At 38.0% G+C, this 19,265-nt stretch overlaps 1 pseudogene; it reads right to left on the bottom strand.

Moving 5' to 3' along the window:
* Positions 1–6,923: 6,923 nt before the first annotated feature.
* LOC129502389 (putative tRNA (cytidine(32)/guanosine(34)-2'-O)-methyltransferase) overlaps positions 6,924–19,265 on the bottom strand; it is a 44,496-nt pseudogene continuing 32,154 nt past the window's right edge.

The following is a 19,265-nucleotide window of genomic DNA, read 5'->3' as shown; positions in this document are numbered from 1 at the left end:
CAGAAACAACTGGAACTGTTGGCAGGCAGTTGCCATATGAAACTGTTTTCCCTCTCCTACTAGCCTAAGATCAATTTGAGAAATACTTTGAAAAACAGAGTCCAATGAAGACTCAACATCATGGCAATGTCCAATCCAAGGGTTGGGAAAACATGTCTATATTTGCAACCTCTCAATTCATTAAGGTAGTGTTTATTAAGATATTTCAAGTGATAAAATGGCTCAGAAAAAAAGATATGAAAGCCATGGTTCTCTCATGGAAACATAACAAGCTTGATTTACCTTTAAGCAAATCTAGGAAACTATAAAGATAGGTTTCAAAAAATTGTATGTGTGGCTTCCTGGAGTAAAATAAATTAAAACAGTTGTAATTCTAAAGGAGCCAACAACCTAAATTAAAAGAGACTGACCATTTGAGGCTTAAAGTGTGTTTTGCCACTTCCACCTTCTGTAAACAAAAGTAGAATGAGAAATCTGTTAAGACCCCAAATAAGGCATTTTCTCCAATGCCTCACTTGGATTGTGCAATAGCATCTGGAAAAGAAAGACCATAGAAAAGGAGGAACCTTCCAATAAATGTAGCCAGAGTCAACAAGAACAATGGACTAAGGAGCTAATTCCAAGGAGCAGGAGCTGGATCTAAAAAGACGGGGTTTTATTTTAATATTCTTTCACAGGAGGCCCTCTGATTGTCCACCTAGAGGGTATTATGCTAAGTGAAATAAGTCAGACAGAAAAACAAATACCATATGGTTTCACTTATATGTGGAATCTAAAAAACAAATGATTGTCTACTCGGTATGATTTCAGAATTGCTATGAAAGAGTGACTCCTGTATATCACCATATGTTCCCTTCCCAAATGGAAGAGCCCTGTCTGCCTTTATATGTAGCCCACAAATGTGTGACCAGATATTTTTTTGGTCATGTGGTAGAAATTAGCACAATATTTTAGATTGGGTCACTGCTAGTATTGGATGCAAATTCGGTGGGTATTCCTTATAGACAAGATCTGTATAAGTAAGGCTGGGAAACAGCTATTTGAAATGATGAAAGAGAATTGAAATAGTTCCTTATTATTGCTCTTTATTCACTGTCCCCTCTAAAAGAATATTTCACTTTCCTACCCAAATGGTATGAGGCTTAACAATTTCACTTCATTTGCTTTGACCAATGGGATTGTTAGTAATGTAGGCCATATTCAAGCAGATGCTTTTAGAGTGATTATGTGGTTCTGTTGTTATTGCTATTATTTGGTTTAGTTCTCTCTCTCTCTCTCTCTCTCTCTCTCACTCTCTCTCTCTCTTTTCCCCCTCTTGAATGGAAACAGCATGTCCATGATACCAACAGCTCCTTAGCCTGGATCAAACAATGAAGAAAACATATAGAATGTAGAATACAATTATGGCCATCGCAAAGTGAATGGTAATAATATTACAGATAACCTCACAAAGATGATGTAACATGAGTAAGAAAGAAAACTCGATTGTTTTAAGACACTGAGATTTGGGAGTTATTTTTATCACAGCCTAACTTGACAAAAATTGATTAATAATATGTAGGAGTATTGCATTTAATAAGATATACATAGATGTTTCCAAGAGTGAAAAAGAACATTGCCTAATAATGATCTATTCGGGTGTATTATCTTACTTATGAATTACTAATATGCAATAATATTTCATTTGTGGATTGCTAATGCATAATAATATAATAATATATAATAGTATTATGTGTTTTGAACAGCCTTGTTATACTTTGACATTTCCCACATTATGAATCCTGCTCTTCTGGAGTAGAATTCAGGAAACATCCTTTCAATGCAAATGTAAACATATGACTTAATCCTTCCAATCTGATACAACTATATGAAACTTGAATTTGGAATGAAGCAATAATCTATGGAAGCTTCATTCAGGGAAATTGATCTTTAGCAAATTTGGGACAGAAATATTTAATTATTTATTGTTTTTAGATTTATTTATTTATTCAAGAGAGGCACAGAGAGAAGTAGAGATACAGGCAGAGGAGAAGCAGGCTGCCTGCAGGGAGCCTGACGCAGGACTCGATCCTGGGACTCCAGGATCACGACCTGAGCCAAAGGCAGATGTTCAATGGCTGAGCTACCCAGGCATCTCCATATACTTGTTTAGAAATGGCATTTGGGGGCAGCCCTGGAAGCTCAGCGGTTTAGCGCCTGCCTTCAGCCCAGGGTGTGATCCTGGAGTCCCAGGATCGAGTCCCATGTCAGGCTCCCTGCATGGAGCCTGCTTCTCTCTCTGCCTCTCTCTCTCTCTCTCTCTGTGTGTGTGTGTGTGTCTGTCATGAATAAATAAATAAAATCTTAAAAAGAAAAAAGAAATGGTATTTGTTGGGATGTCCTGCATGCAGCCCTGAGTGTAAGCAACTAGACAACAGTGACTGAAAAGATCCTGCCATGTTGCTGTATATTGTACCTGGTTTCATCGCTTTGGAGTCCATATATCTTTGTCTTCTAAATGGCCATTAATAAATTATTTTAAAAATTAAGCTAGTAAGGGATGGCTGGGTGGCTCAGTTGGTTAAGTATCTGATTTCAGCTCAGGTCACGATCTCAGGGTCCTGGGATCGAGCCCCACAATGGGCTTCACACTTGGTGGGGAGTCTGCTGAGAATTCTCTCTCTTCCTCTCCCTCTGCCTCTCCCCCACATGCTCAAGCTCTCTTTCTCTCAAATAAATAAATAAATAAATAAATAAACAAATATTTGAAAGATTTTATTTATTCATGAGAGACAGAGAGAGAGAGGCAGAGGCATAGGCAGAGGGAGATACAGGCTCCCTATGGGGAGCCTGATGTAGAACTTGATCCCAGGAGCCTGGGATAATGAATATTTTTTAAAAAATTAAACTAGGAAGAGATAGTTCTGTTGTTTGCAAGCAGGTCTCCAAACAAATACATATGTAAACAGAGAAATGCTGTACTTTTCTATAATTTGTATATGAGGGGAGAACAATTCATATTCCCCTCATAAGCCAAGTTCTCCTGGAACATAACATCCTCTACAACTTTCATAGGTCGAGCTTCAAAGAGAGGAACTTCATTACAGAAGTGGATAGTCTAAATTTCTTCTCATGATTCCTGCACCTCAGCTATAGACTTCTGAAAAGTATCCCCTGTGTCATCTTACACCTGAACATCTTTGTTTCAACACACCACCAAACATACCTTCCCATGCTTGCATGTGCAGAAAATTGGGAAGAATAAAAAAGAAACTCTATCATCTTTCAAAAGAAACTAAATACTACCTGTGTAGAGAGTTTTTCTGATCTCTGTGGGAGAATTTATCACCCTCAAAGCACTGTGTACCTCTCTTGGAGTGTTTGTTTTTATTTGCTTGTATTGTTTAATTTCTTTGCAGATCTCTACATACACACTACATGGTATGCTCTTATAGGGTCATGATTGAATAATTCTGTAAATTCAGAGCAGCAGTAATATGTTTGTCTTTTATAAGTATTCCAAAAAGTATACAGATAGAAAAGAAATAGTTCTGTATAGAGTAGAACAGATAATAGAAAACAAAATATGCATTTCCTCAAAGTTTGAATTTCTCTTCCTAGGCCATAACAGCAGCAACAAGTTTTGTTCCAACATGATAGGGGAATCTATAGAAAGTGATGAGTTAAAAATGTTTTCAGGAAAGATCAGATCACTGTGATATCTTTAGGGGAGAAAAGACTCAATTTTGATGTGCATGTTTTTATTTATTTATTTATTTATTTATTTATTTATTTATTTATTTATTTATTATTTTTTATGTGCATATTTAGACTCTAGATCACCAAATGACCTAGAATGTGTGGAAATGGGAAAGGAGCAAATTTCAGCTTCTTCCCTAAGTGTGATTCCATCAGTGTTTGATTATGGATTGAACTATTGGTATCATTTTATTTTTTTAAGATTTTATTAATTTATTCATGAAAGACACAAAGAGAGAGAGAGTCAGAGACATAGGCAGAGGGAGAAGCAGGCTCCCTGCGGGGAGCCCGATGAGGGACTCATCCCAGGATGATCATGGCCTGAGCCCAAAGCAGGTGCTCAACCACTGAACCACCCAGATGCCCCTATTGGTTTCATTTTAAATACCTGAGCAAGAATACACTCAGACAAGCTTTTCTTTCAACAGGGAGGAAAAGTTGATGTAAAAGATTCTAATTGCTCAGTGAATCTGGACCATGTGAGGACAGCCCTAGGAGTCCAGATAGAGTAAAGTGTGCTATAGTGCGATTCTGTAACTGACATCTTTGTCCCAGGTAACAGAATTCCTCTGCCATCTTCTAACAAAACCAATTTCTTCTAACGAAATCAATTTGTTTAAAACTAAAACTTCCAGCATAAATTATTTATTTAAAAACACTAATCCCAGTAACTAGCAAAAGGTGTAGAACATAATAAGTGTTCGATAAAGACTTGCTGAATTGTATTGAATTGCAAATGAATGAATGCCTCTTCACACTCCTCCCACCCCATCGCAAAGGATAAAAAAAAAATTAACCTGCTGCTCTAGTTATTTTATAAATGTAATCATCTTGAACTATCTCTTATATCCCAAGTTAAACTCTATGTTTTTATGATGCCAAAATATTTAATTTGTCAATCAGTCCATCATCTGGTTTGATTCAAAGTATTAACTCAATTGACTATATTTTACTGACATTAGTCATGGTCCATATTTCCTTTTGTTGACCTTCTCTCTCTCTCTCTCTTTTTATTTCTTCAAATTTGGCTTTCTACTCAGATGAGGATATATATCCTTAATGTTTTTTAAACTATTCCTTTTCCAAATCAGTCAGCTTACAAATTCTTGACTTTGATTTGATTTTGATTAATGCTAAAATATAAAGATTAAATCTCCTTTAATTTAAACTAAAATCTAACTGTCTAGAACCTAGAACAAACTGAAGAAGGCTTCAGAGTCTTATAATGCAAGCAATTGTTCTTTATACTAAAATTAAATGCAACAAAGAAGAAGCAATGAGTTCTCAGATACCCACAAGGGGGGAAAGAGGGCATTAATTGGTGTGTCTCAATCTGAAATAAAGTAATGTTTTTTGGGGGACAATAATTTTCTTTGTGAACTTCATTTGTAATTCATCAGCTTGGCAAAATCAAAATGCAACATAAGGGAACAGTCAAATAAGAAAGTTATATGTTTTTGGAAACTAAAAGAAGATATTGAAAGAGCCATGATTAATACAGTGATTGAGAAGAAAGAAATTTAATGAAACAGCTGTTCTGGGGGGTTTGTGTTTTTTGGTGGTTTTTTGTCCATTCTGGACACAAATATGAAAGTGTACACTCCTGCAAAGCAGAGTAATTTTTGCTTTCCCTAGAGTAAAAGAATCTATGTTTATAGTTACACAAAAATAACAAGTAGCGATTCATGTGCTATTATTCAGTTTTAGATCATGAAAGAGATTAATTATCATAAAAATATTCATCCCTTAGTAGTAATATGAAAAACACACCCAGATATAACTGAAATGGAAAAAAAGCTCCAACTACTCTTCATAAATATTTATGAATATTAATTTTTCCAGTCTGCATAAAATAGAATTATACTTTAGTTGTCTATCAACTAAGTAGTGTGTACCTGTTCATCTGACAAAAAGAAAAAATGTGATTCAGTGGAAATAACAACAGGTTGAGAACAATTAAGTTCATTATGTTCAAATCCTTGCTTCTTCACTGTAAACTTCATTGCATTTTTGTTGATAATTACTGAGCAATACTGCATTTAGAAAATGTACCTATCACTATACCTACACTATATCGATATACACGGAATTATTTTAAAGATTTTATTTATTTATTGAGGGAGGTGGTAGAGGGATAGGGAATCTCAAGCAGATTCCACATTGAGTGCAAAGCCCCACTTGGAGCTCCATCTCATGACCCTAAGCTGTAATCAGGAGTCCAAGGCTAAACCAACTAAGCCACCCAGGAACCTCTCATATTGAATATTTAAGAAAAAAAATAAATCTAAGCACGTGGGTCGCTCAGTGGTTGAGCATCTACCTTTGGCTCAGGTGGTGATCCCCGGTCCTGGGATGGAGTCCTGCAACAGGTTCCCCACAGGGAGCCTGCTTCTCCCTCTGCCTATGTCTCTGCCCCTCTCTTGTGTCTCTCATGAATAAATAAATAAATTCTTTTTTTTTTAAAAGAATCTGTTGGAAAGGTTTCACTAAACCATCGAGTCAAAAGCCAATTTTGACTATTTTTATAAAATAATTTGGCCCCAAATCTCTCTTTGGTATAACAAAATACAATGCCTTTTTTTAACATAGAGTTTTTTATTAGTACATCAAAATACAAGATCTTCCATTATTCAAACTAGTGACAAATGTGAACAGCATGTCAAGATGCCTGCAAAAACTATAATGTCACGTAAAAAGTAACTGATTTGTAATACAGGGAAGGTAACAGGCACTGCTTTTACTAATGTGATTTATTGTCAGCATTTGAATTTAGGAGTAAAGCTAAATTTCAGCTCTATTAGTGAGATTTCTGTCATATTAGTGAAAATGAAGATGCAATATTTTCCCCCAGGTTTACAGATACTCCTGATTTCTATCCAGTTTAAGTTAAGAACCTCTATTTGGGGGCTAAATTCTAGACACAGTCAGGACATCCCTGGAAAGATTTAGAGAAGAGGCACAAGCTCGCTCAGCAACCCTCTCTACAATGCAGACAGGTCTCTGTGCTGTTGCTTTCCATGCTGTGTTCATAGTGGTTGTTGCAGATTCCCACTCAGGAATTGAATGTTCAGGACCCATTGATGAGATACTTGAGAACAAGTTCATCAATCTAAGTTTTCGTTTTCCTGACAGCAAACAGCTTCCCGGTTGTATCAGATTGCCAGCTAACTGAAAGTATTAAGGTATTAAGGGGAACAATTAGTTTCATTGTCTTCCAGCTCTGAGGCCAGCAGGGTGCAGCGCTGTGGAGCTACCAGGGGCTGGGGCAACGTGTCCCCTGTGCGGATGGGACAGTCCTAGGGACCATCTCCTTGGCCAGCCACCCTTTCTTCTTCAATGTGCAGGCTTCCTTATATGGTGTTGAGATGGGGGAAGGGATGTGGATGGAGTGGTGGAGTGTACTTGTGCTCTGATCCTTCCTCTAGGTCCAGTGGGTAACTGCCTCCCAAACAATAGCTCAGGTCCCTCCCAATCACAAATGGCACAGTGATGTGAGTAGGACCACCTAACTTGTTGAAATATGGATCATAAGAGTAGTCCCGCAAGGGTTTGGTCCAGAAGGTCAGGTCTAGAAGGAAGGCCTCAGTGGGGTCATAACCCTGACAGACAGTGAAGGCCCCTGTGCTGGAGTGGGGGCTGCTCCTGGGCTTGGCACACAGCACACTGGAGATGAAGAGACACAGATGGCTATAGCTCAGGGTCACATCCTGACCTCCGAAGATCTTGGCTATAGAGCATCCCCTTGGCTGCAAGATGTATATAGCAATGTTCAGAGGGACTAGGGGGATCTAGGCCTACATATACTCATCCACATTATGGAGCTGGTTACATTGAGAGCCCCATCACACACCATTAGGTCCACAGGGCAGCCCTCAAAGTCTGGATGATACTAGCAGTGGATGACTGGGTGATGTTCCCTTGGATCTATAATACACCTAGTAATGAAGCCATAGCCTGATGATCCACAGCCTTCAGGAACTCCTCATCCAGTTGTAGCAGCTTGACAGCACTGTGGGCAGCCAGCCATCCTCCTTGCCCAGGCAGGTAGTAGACACCTCACTCGTCCGATGTCCATCCCATCTCACATGCTGTTTGCCCAGGGGCCTGGCAACAGTAAGCTCAGCTTTTGGAGTGAGGAGAAGGGGATGAAGGAGACTGGTCTGTGAGCTGCTTGAGCCTCAGCGAGGGCACAGACCAGTCAGAAATCGTCAGGCTTCAGGTTGTGTTCTTTGTCAATCTGAGTGCCTGTCGCACATGCCCAAGGGCTCCCACAGTGTGGGGAGCCTGTCATCATGGGACCCCAAGGCTCGGGCGCAGCACAGACCCCACCTGATCATAGCACAATGCCTTTTTATTTAAGTTGGAGAGGGAAGAGGAGTGGGAGGAAGGAAATTAACTTTTGACAAATTCCTCCTGTTTGCTAGATATTGTGGTGTTTCACAGATATTATTTATCTATTCAGCACAAGGCAGACATTATCATGCCAAAATTATACATAAGAAAACTGAGAAGATATTATGAACATATCAAATGTTTTATAAGTGGCATAATAGAATAATATCATTGAAGTTTCACTGGAGACACCAAGATAAACAGATACCGCATTCCAAAGTGCCAGACCAAAACAGAAACTCAATATTAGTGGTCTAGACTGTTTTCCCCAAACCAAATTGAGTATATAAAAGTCTGATGGAGTGGAGAGAGAGGATTTAAAGAGACTTATGCCAGCTCTGAGTCATGTAGGAGCCACCATTTCACCGTTGGCCTGGCAAGCAAATGCCCCTCCCACCAGGTCTCTTTGTAGAGACTCAGATGAGTTTGGTAGGCATGGTGGGCTGAGCTCTGACTCTTGCTGGAAGGCTGGAGGAAAGGATACATGAGTGAGCAAGCTACATTGTCAGCTAAACTTTGGTCGGGTGTCTCTAGAAAGAAATTGCACTTCCCCTTTGAGGTGGTACAAAAGTATGGCATGCTTCCCATGGACCAGTTTTGGGGCCTTGAGGGAGAGAAAACTAGCCTAGAGCCTTTTTTTTTTTAAACTTCTGCCCAAGAGAGTCTTCTAGAAGGAATATTGTGTTTCCAAAAGTGAAGTACCCATGGTAAGGTCCGCTGAAGAACCAAGGGCTGTGAGGAAACAACCAAAGAACGGGCATTGCCCTCCGAATGGAGGAGCTGTAGCTGGAAACGTTCAGGAAGAATGGTACCTAAAAGTCCACAAAAGCTCAGAGAGAGAAAGTGAGTTCCACACACCTGCGAGACTGGAGAGGAGACAAAATCATATTCTGAGGGCACAGATAAAAAATCCACTGTTTCCGTACCCCCCTCCTCCCCCCAACCCCCAGATTCCTGATTTAGATGGGCAACAGTAGAAGTAGAAGCTAGTTAGTTGAGTGAAGTAGGAAAAGAAAGTGTGACCACACCCTCACTCCCAACACAAGTTGCCAGACACTAGTCCACTCCAGCTGGGAGGGCAGAAAAATTAACCTTCACTGAAGTTCCATATTTTGATGATTTTCTGGGCTTAAAAACCCATATTTAGAAACTGAACTGAGTTTATAATTTGAAGTAATATTGGGATATTCTAGGTGACCTGCAAGATGCGCATTTTCTTTTCTCTCTCTGGTTTCTGAAGAAGTGTTATGACTTCTTTCCTGTCTCACATCACTGCACTGTGCAGATTGACAGATGCCACAGCAGTAAATACCAAGGTGTTTCCGAGACACCCCACCCCCACCCTAGGGCCACCTAAGTAAATCTTCATACAGCTTGGTTCCCACCAACTGCCAATTATTTGACATAATGTGGGAAGATGTGGAAAGGCTGAGAAACAAAGCCAGCGCCTAAGGGAAGAAGGGAATTTACACAAGGTAAGGTGGTAGGATAAAAAAATGACACTGCTCCCTGAGAAACAGGGAAAGGAAATAAAAGTGCATGTCTTCACCTGCCAAGAAATGCCCAGCGTGCAAATGCCCCATACTGGTGTCAGTCCTAGGTGTCTTCCTCAGCTGAGAGGAAAAGAACAAACTGTGGGAGATCCACCAGTGTTAAAAATGTCTTGGCAGCAAAATTGCTTAGATATTGACATACTCTGGTCTTCTTCTGTTACTTTAGAAAGACTATTCACTTTGTTTTTTCTCCAAACCAACAAGCTAGAGGTACACCAGGGGTAACTTGAGAGACTGTTGTGCACCTACTATGTAGTAAATATTCTGCATTTGTTGAATGAATGAATGAATGAATGAATGGGAATGTAGATCTGTCAATGACCATAAGAATATTCTTTTTCATTGCAATATAAATAGAGCCTCTAGATTTCTGTTTGGCTGCTGGTTGTTGTTCTGTTGTGGCCTTATTATTCCTGTTCTTGTTTTTCATAGTTTAAAGGACAAAAGAACACACCTGGCCCGTGGCCTTAAAATTCTCAGGCTTAAAACAAAAGAAGCAAACGCAAAGCCAACCATGGTCTGGGGAAGAAGGAAACAGTTGAACATGGGAAAATCAGACTACCAGAATCCTAATCAAACTTTCTTTACAAATAATAAGTAGTAGGAGAACCAGAGTAAATCAAGGCATGGGAGCTATGAGAATAACCCCCCCTTCAGATTCCTGTCTGAGGGGAGCCAATGAGCTAAGCCCCCCAGCAGCAACGTTCTGGAAATGCATCAGAGGCCTCCCACAGCTTGCTCCCAGCCTCTGCTGGCCACAAGGGTCCCAAAGAAGGCCCTTTACTGGGTGTCATGGGACTATGGGCCGAGTGAATTTCTTAGACTTCCCATTGGCCTTGCTGAACGCTCATAGAACAGACATTGTGGTCTGAGGCTCTTCCTCCTAACCAAACTTTCTTCATTCAAAGGGTCAGATCAATCTCTCAGCTGACTGAGAGAGCTGGCACTCTTGTGACTTCTCACAGCTCTCTTCTCTCCACTCTGGGTTCTCAAAAATCTGACCTGAACTAGCAACTATGGAGAAGCTAGAACGCTAGAAGAGTGTGTGCCCAGGCTACTGCCCAGTGGTAAGGCAAAAAGCTCCTGGCAGCTCTGTAAGAATGAAACCTAGAGTTGCAAAATATTTCTGGAGACAAGTCCACATTTTCTTTGTGTCAAAATCAGGAGTTTTGAATATTGGTTCAAATTTCTTTTAAAAAATCATATGCAAGCCAAATAATACATCCACCATTTCGATTGAACCATTGCCAGCCAGTTTGTAGCTTCCAGTCTATAGCATAATTCCTCAGCAGTGTAATTTGTTATCTGCCTCTGCCAGGATTGGCTTTATTTTGCTTTTTGCTATTCTAATTCCCCTGCGGAGGGGAGAGGATTCTAGACGTTCAAACAAAGGCAGTTCTTACAAAGCCTTGAGCTGAGTACCTCTCAGGACTTAGAGAACCCTTGAGACGTGGAGATGCTTGGAGGGACCTGTTGTCTTTAAAGCCACAGAAGCAGAGCGAACACTCATTGTTGTCCATGAGTTCAAAGACAGCACAGAGACAGCCCTGCCTCCATCAGGGACTGCTTCTGACCTAGCATTTAAATGTGCCTTCAAATGGCCTTTGAAATTTGAGAAGGCCATATAGTACCCCTGCTATAAAGTCTACTTAGCCCGGAAAGCAGGTCTTTAATGGCAGTCTCATATCCTCTGGACAGCTACTGTAAGCCTTCTCTGTAAATCACTACTGCTTATGGGTTTAAATTCTATCATGGTCCAGTTAGTCTTCATCAGGATGAAAAGTCTGATTTGCTTAGTTTTCAAATTCAAAGTTTCTGTCTTGTTAGAAGACAAAATCAGTATTTATTTGCCTTCTGCAAATGTTAGGTAATTGGAGGTCCCCGAATGCACATTCATTTTTGTTGTGCAGAGACAGCTACAGAATACCATTAAAATCGATTTCCAGACTACATTTGTGGTAAGGTTGCAATGACAGACGGGAGTTAGTAAAATTTCCTCTCACTGTCCAAGCTCTGAAACATCCTCGGGCTTCCCTTGTTGTATTATTCAGAGAGAATTCAGCCTTAGGGACTATGAACACGGGCCATGTCATTGCAATCAGTAACAAATGAGTTTTACATTATCTGGTTCTTTCCTACTTTATTCAACGATGCTGTTGAATGTCATTTGCGCGTGCATCTCTAAATTTCAGAGTTGCCTTGGATGAGGTTTCTGGGACTTTCTAGCTGGTAATAATTGGCAGAACCCCGAAGTGATCCCCTCCTCATTTCTAGCCACTTTGACAAATGCTTTTTTCTCAAAGAAATCCATGCACAACTGCTGACATTTTTTTCCTCTCTCTCTATGGACTTTTAGTCTAGAGTTCAATTCTACAATACTGTTTTCCTAGCCAAAATTCTAGCGCAGATTCATATACAAAGAAAACTTAAATTGTTCTATCCATAGATTAATCATGAGAGATTTAGCTCACTGCCCAGCAGCCTGGATTGTTATTACAATCCTGCCCATAATAGTTGAGTCCGAGAAGTAAGAAATTATCTCTAGACCAGTGTTCTCATGTTTATAATAAGAGTGTTATACCAAATAATATCTAAGGCCAGGGACAAATCTGATTTTGTGAGGCCTGAAGTATATACAATTTAGGGACTCTTGGTAAGAAAAGAAAACTCAAGATTCAAAAGGTAGATATAAAGGAATGTTAGAAGAAAACAAAACATTTATTTATAGTAAGAAATAACAAACTATTAATTTTAAAAGGATGACCACCAATATCATACACATCACAAAATAGGGGGTAATGAAAAAAAACAGTTTTATTACCTGCCTGGCACATATCTACAATACTTTTATTTACCTATTTTGGCTGCATAGTCTTTACTAATTCTTCCGTTGACAACAATTTTATAATATTATTGCCTACAGAGAAAAGAGAAACACAATTCAGTCTTTCCTCTATCAGAGCTAATCAAAATCTGTATTGTTTATAGTTCATTATTTCGAAAAATTTCTTTCAGTTTCAACACACATCATTAGTAATCTCATGTAAACATTTAATATGTTAATAAATTTGGGGAAACTTGTATCCAATATTCTTTGTATATGAGCTATAAGATTCAGAAGAATCTTCCATAGAACAGCTTCTGCTTCTCAATTTTTGAAACTTTTTATCTTCTACACTATCCACATACTCCCAAGCCAGATGCCAAAGACACATTTAAAATGCAGCATTATTTCCAGCACCTTTGAGACATGACCCTAAGTGAGTCAGAAAAAATGGTCAGTAGGAATATTCCTGAATGCCATTTCTATAATGAGATGGCTAGCAATAATTTAACAATGCCTGGAAGAGACCACAAATCCCATAAATATAGCCCATGAAGCTCAAACTACAATTAAATATATCTTACTGTTTTCAAATTTTATAAAAAAATATATCACCATGTGACAGTATTCCCGGGATACTCCCAGGATATAAGTGAGGAACCCTAATGCTTATACTTAAGGTAAACCATAAATCCATTTCTAAGACCTTCCTAATTCCAACAATGGTTCTGAAAAATTAATGCTGCTAAAACTCAACACAATGTGTTTAGCTGAGAAAAAAAGGGAGAAAGAATAAAAAGAAGGAAAGGATAAGGAATAGTGAATGCACAGGCATATGCTCTTAATTATTTTGAGATAATGCATTGATTTCAGTTGCATCTAGTCCATTTCTACTAGCCATGAGCAAACAAGAATTGGTTGTAAAGTCCTCTTGTCAGTTAAACTAGGTAAAGGTATAACCTGTCTTGCATTATTTAAGGCCTGAATTGACCCTATTCTGAATATAGTGTGGACATAGCTTACATTTAGTAATTTAATATTATTCACTGGAGTTACTACCTTTAATTCTGATACAAAATTGGGTTTAAAAATAGGCATCCATCTGGCAAAAAGAGTGTCAGTGATTCTTCTTGTCTTTTTTTATTTAGAGTGTTTGTTTTTTAGTCATTATGGAAACTTACAAGTTTTATGGTAAACTTTGAAATGATCATAGATCTAAAAATAACAACACAAGTATAAACTGAAATGCTTGTCTTTACAGAAACTTTATTAATGAGAAAAGCCCTAGTCTCTTATTCATTCATTTAATGAACTTTTATTAATACTTAGAAATAATATATGATGGCAGGCACTGTGCTAGGCAGACGCATGCGTATAATTTGTGACTTTGACAGTCATTTACCAGTTCTCTGACCATGTTGATTTCATTCTTGCCTGTCTGCAAGTCCTCAGAGAGTTGTGGGTATGGGAGTGAGGAGGTAAAACAATGATGCTTCCTACTGCTGTGTGATCTTCTTTCTATTGAATTATAACAGATACAAAATGCTACAACCTCGAGTAAAAATCTGGCTTTAAATGCCTTCTTTGGGGGCACCTGGATGGCTTACACAGTTAAGCATCTGCTTTTGGCTCAGGTCATGATCCCAGGCTCCTGGGCTCGAGCAGGAAACCTGCTTCTTCTTCTTCCTCTGCCTGCTGCTCCCTCTGCTTGTGTTGTCTCTCCCTCTCTCTCTCTGTCAAATAAATAAAAATTTTAAAATAGATAAATAAATGCATTCTTTCTCTATTTCCTATTACCTGTGTGAATTAGGCTGATGGTCTTCAAAATGTTTTTATGCTCCCTAAAATGTGCAAAATTTGGGTTGAAGTCTCAAATTTTTGAAATCAAATGTTCGAATAGGTAAAATGTCTGTGATTTGGGATATATTATAATATTGATATTGTAAAATAATATGGGTATATCACCTTTTTAAGTGTGTCCAGTAAATCTAAATAACCATAATGCTAGATACTTACCATCATACATTTAAAAAAAATATAAACAAGATCTTTCTTAATGATTAGGAATTTTACCTCATTTCTTTTCTTCTTGCACCTAATTCCCCTTGCACTTCACACACACACACACACACACACACACACACACACACACAGTATCCTAACATATTTTTATATCTAAAAGTTCACCTTACTATACTTGACATACTAATCATATTCTACAACAAAAATGCTTATATACGGGGATCCCTGGGTGGCTCAGCGGTTTAGTGCCTGCCTTTGGTCTAGGGCATGATCCTGGAGTTCCAGGATCGAGTCCCATACCGGGCTCCCTGCATGGAGCCTTCTTTTCCCTCTGCCTGTGTCCCTTCCTTTCTCTCTGTGTCTCTCATGATAAATAAATAGAATCTTTTTTAAAAAATATGTATATAAATTTAAAACAAACATTTTTGCTTTAATTAAGAAATTTCATCTAGATTCTGTCTTAATTATCAGTTGTCCACAATTAAAAGAATATATTAAAATTTTGAAATTCGAACAAAAAAATAATTTTTAGAATTCTATCTCTTAAAGGTTGTTTTTTTTTCTGCAATTAGCTCATGGATCCATGGATGAGTATGACTTGTCACTAAAATGAGACAGTTTTCCGTATCATGTCTGTTTTTCTTCTTTTCTTTTCTTTCTTATTTTTCACTTTTATAGGCATAAATTCTGAAAATAAATGTGTTCTTACCACAAGCTGAATGGGATGCAAGAATTTTTTATTGCAATATCACCCATTTCTTTGAATTTCCCCCAAGTTATATGCCAAAATCCATGTAGTGATCTATCATCTAAAATTATTTTTAATAGTCTCTCAACTGACAATTTAGTTATTTCCTTCTTCAATTTTGTTGAAAGCCAAGAATTGGAAAGTACCTGACCTGTGAAATGATTTGTTATCCAGTCATCAAAGTCATTCACTTTCTTAGTTTCTGGGAAATATACCAAAAAGGTTTTAATAAGTCTTGTTGAATGACTCTTGGTCTTCCACACAGTGGTACTTTGTTTAACCCAATACCCTCAGGAAGTTTTGAGAATATCAAAATATTGTTATTTTCAATACATTTTGGCAATACTTATTTTTAATAAAATAATTTTGTCTTATCAAATGGCTTAAATATATTTTCCACCAAACCTTGGCACTACAATTGAACCTGTACAGTTTTTAGAAACTATCCACTATATAATCTTACTGGCCAAGTCTGTCCACATTGTCTAACCAATGTATTGATCCAAGACTTAATGCCTATAAAAAAAATGTTTCATTTTAGTTATCAATTCAAATAAATTTATTGTGTCCCTTTGACCACCAGCTAACTTCTAAATTATGTTCCTAAAACAAATACACAAACTATGGCACTTTGCCATGGTTTTTCTTTTTAAAGACTTTCTTTTTGCTTTATGCTCATGAAACTCTCTCTCAACAACAATGAATATTTGACAATAACCAGGTACATGGTAGACTAACAAAAGTTAGAACATTGACTAATGCTGAGGGACAATGGGGATATAGAAGTCCTTGAGACTTGCTGGCATAACTATAAGACTAGTATAACCATTCTGAATGTAAGCTGGCACTGCTGAGTCATATTATATAGACATTCCCCCCATGAATCAGAATCTCCACTCTCAGATGTATATCCCCAAAACATTATCACCTAAGTGGGACTGCATATGAGGATGATCACAGTCACATTGTGCTGGAGATAAGGAGCTAGGAGCTATATCAGATTGTCACTGGGAAAATAGATAGGTATAATGTGGAAAGGGTCACAGTCCAATAGATGGATCTTAATAGCATTGAGAAAGAAAGAAGAAAGAAAGAAAGAAAAGAAGAAAGAAAGAAAGAAAGAAAGAAAGAAAGAAAGAAAGAAAGAAAGAAAGAAAGAAAAGAAGAAAGAAAGAAAGAAAGAAAGAAAGAAAGAAAGAAAGAAAGAAGAATAAATTTTATAATACTTATAAAAATGTAAAATACATTAGACAATACATATTTACAGGAACACACAAGAGATGAGAGATATTAAATACATTAGAATTACTATTACAATTTATTGAATGCTGAAAGGTTGATGTTTTATATATTTTACAAATATATATATAAGAGATGATCATCATTAACACTCTGCCTTCAGATACTACTCCACCTGAAACAGGATCAGCATCTACACTTAAGAAAACTCTTTTGTACTTTCTTGAATCTTTCCAGGTGGGATGATTGAGGAAGAAATTTCCAAGGTAAAATAAATTATCCAAGGGGAAGAAGTCAGCCCTTCAGAAATGAATGTGGTCTTAGAAGAAAAGAGGGGAGTTAAATCGAAATCAAATCCTCAATGAATAAAAGAGGAAAGACTAAAGGAAGAGCCAGAGAATCTCCCTCTCTCCTCTTCCCCCAACACAGTTTCCTTTTCTTTCCTTTCATACATTCACAACTTGAGGACTTTACCTGGGACCCTTGAGGTAAATACAAATGACTAATAAAGAAAAGAAAAGCTGTTAAATCTTGTTACAGACTGAATGTTTGCCCCCCAACCCCACTCCTGCCAATTCATATGTTGACATTCCAACCCCTTGTATGCCTCTATTTGGAGATGGGAGCCTCTAAGGAAGTAATTAAGGTAAAATGAGGCGTAAGAATGGGGCCTTGATCCAATAGGATGAATGTCCTTATAGAAGAGACACAGAGAGCTGGTTCTCTGCCTCTGCATTTCTCCTCCACACCCCTCCTAACACTTGCATACACACACATGTAAAAGACATATGAGGACAGAAGGCAGGACCAGAAGACAGCCAGCCACCTGCAGGCCAGGAAAAAAGATCTTACTAGAAACTGAATCAGCTGGAACCTGGATCTTGGACTTCTATAGCCTCCAGAACTGTGCAAAAACTACGTCTGTTGTTGAAGTCACCACGTCTGTGCTATTTTGCTATGACAGCCTAAGCAGACTAATAGAAACCTCAAATGTACTCATGGAATTGGAAATTAAAACAGTAACTATACATTTTGAAAAGTTTTAAATAAGAGACGGGTATGAGTCAGAATACTTTTGGAAGAGTCGTTTAGTGATGGATAATTTGATTCCAAATTTTAATTTAATATACAACTCTCTAGCTCCACTTACAATGTAAATGATTTAACATATATATGTTTTAAGAATAAAAATCATGATGTAACAAACAACAAAGATGCCAGTATTTAGTTATTTTAAAATAGCCTGTTAGGTCAGTAGACCAAAAACATATGGAGCCAATATGGCCATATCATAACCCCTAGTGACTTTAAAATAGGTTATGTAACTTCTCCATCATGGTGAGTAGAAACTGGAGGACATACAGTCAAATCTGAATCAGTTCATTAGTGCCAATGAAAGACTGAATTCTTCTATTAGAAGTAGAAGGGAGCAGGGCACCTGGGTGGCTCAGTCAGTTAAGGGTTCAATTTTGATCTTAGCTCAGGTCTTGATCTCAGGGTCCTGAGTTTGAGCTCCACATTGGGCTCCATGCCCAGCTTTAAAAGAAAAAAAAGAAAAGTAGAGGGGCAAATGGGCAAAAGTTTTGTACAGCTGTTTCACAAAAAGACGTATATGAATGGACAATAGACTCAGAAAAACTGCTTAACACCATTCGTCATCAGGGAAATCCAAGTTTAAGGAAAAAATCACATACTACAATATACCCTCCAGAATGGCCAAGATGAAAGACTGACAATATTGATTTTGGCAAATATGGGAAGCAACCTAAACTCTCAAACATCAAGTGGTATAGCCGCTTTGGAAAAATATCTGGTGGTTTCTTTGAAAATGGAACATCTACTTCTCCTGTGACTTCTGTGTATCTACCCAAGAGAAGTGAAAGTATACATCTATGAAAATCCTAAATTTTATTCAAAACAGCCAGGAACTGGATTAATAAGAAAATGGATCGAGACATTGTAGTACATTCACACAATGGAATTCATAGCAACAATAAGCTATGGATTACCAGGGGCGCCTGTATGGCTCAGTTGGTTAAGCATCTGTCTTCGGCTCAGGGCATGATCTCAGGGCCCTAGGATCGAGCCCCACATTGGGCTCCCTGTTCCGTGGGGAGCCTGCTTCTCCCTCTTTCTATGCCTGTTAGTCCACTTGCTTGTGCTCTGTCAATTAAATAAAGTCTTAAAAAAAAAAAGATATGAGTTACCGAGTTACCGATACAGGTAACAATATAGCTGAATCTCAGAAATGGTACACTAAGTAAAGGAAACCTGGAACAAGAGTAAACATGTATGATTCCATTAATATGAAATTCTAGAATACCAAATAAAAATCTATAATGAAAGAACTAAGAATAGCAATTGCCCCTTAGGCAGACGAGGGTAAAGCTTGGCTACGAAGGGACACAAAACCTTTTGCTGGGATGATAAGGTTCTGGGTATAGTTTTGTTTATGTGTTGGTCAAAATTCACTGCCTATTATAATGATGATTTATGCATTTTGCCAAATTTAACTCTTACGTCAGAAAAGCATCTATAAACAAGTACCTAAATTAGTAATAATTTGTGTCCCAAAGTTTTTAGTGATGATGATGATATACTGATGTCTTAAACTTATTTGAAATTCATTTTAAAAAATGGTGGATAGATGTATACAGGCATGGAGGTAAATAGATAACCTGATAAAGCAAATATAGCAATTGGTTAAGATATAGGAGGGAGGATCTAGGGCAAATATGACACAGTATCA

This window comes from Nyctereutes procyonoides, unplaced genomic scaffold, assembly GCF_905146905.1.
Source record: "Nyctereutes procyonoides isolate TBG_1078 unplaced genomic scaffold, NYPRO_anot_genome, whole genome shotgun sequence".
In the NCBI taxonomy this organism is placed as follows: domain Eukaryota; kingdom Metazoa; phylum Chordata; class Mammalia; order Carnivora; family Canidae; genus Nyctereutes; species Nyctereutes procyonoides.
This window is presented reverse-complemented; position numbering and strand designations above follow the sequence as displayed.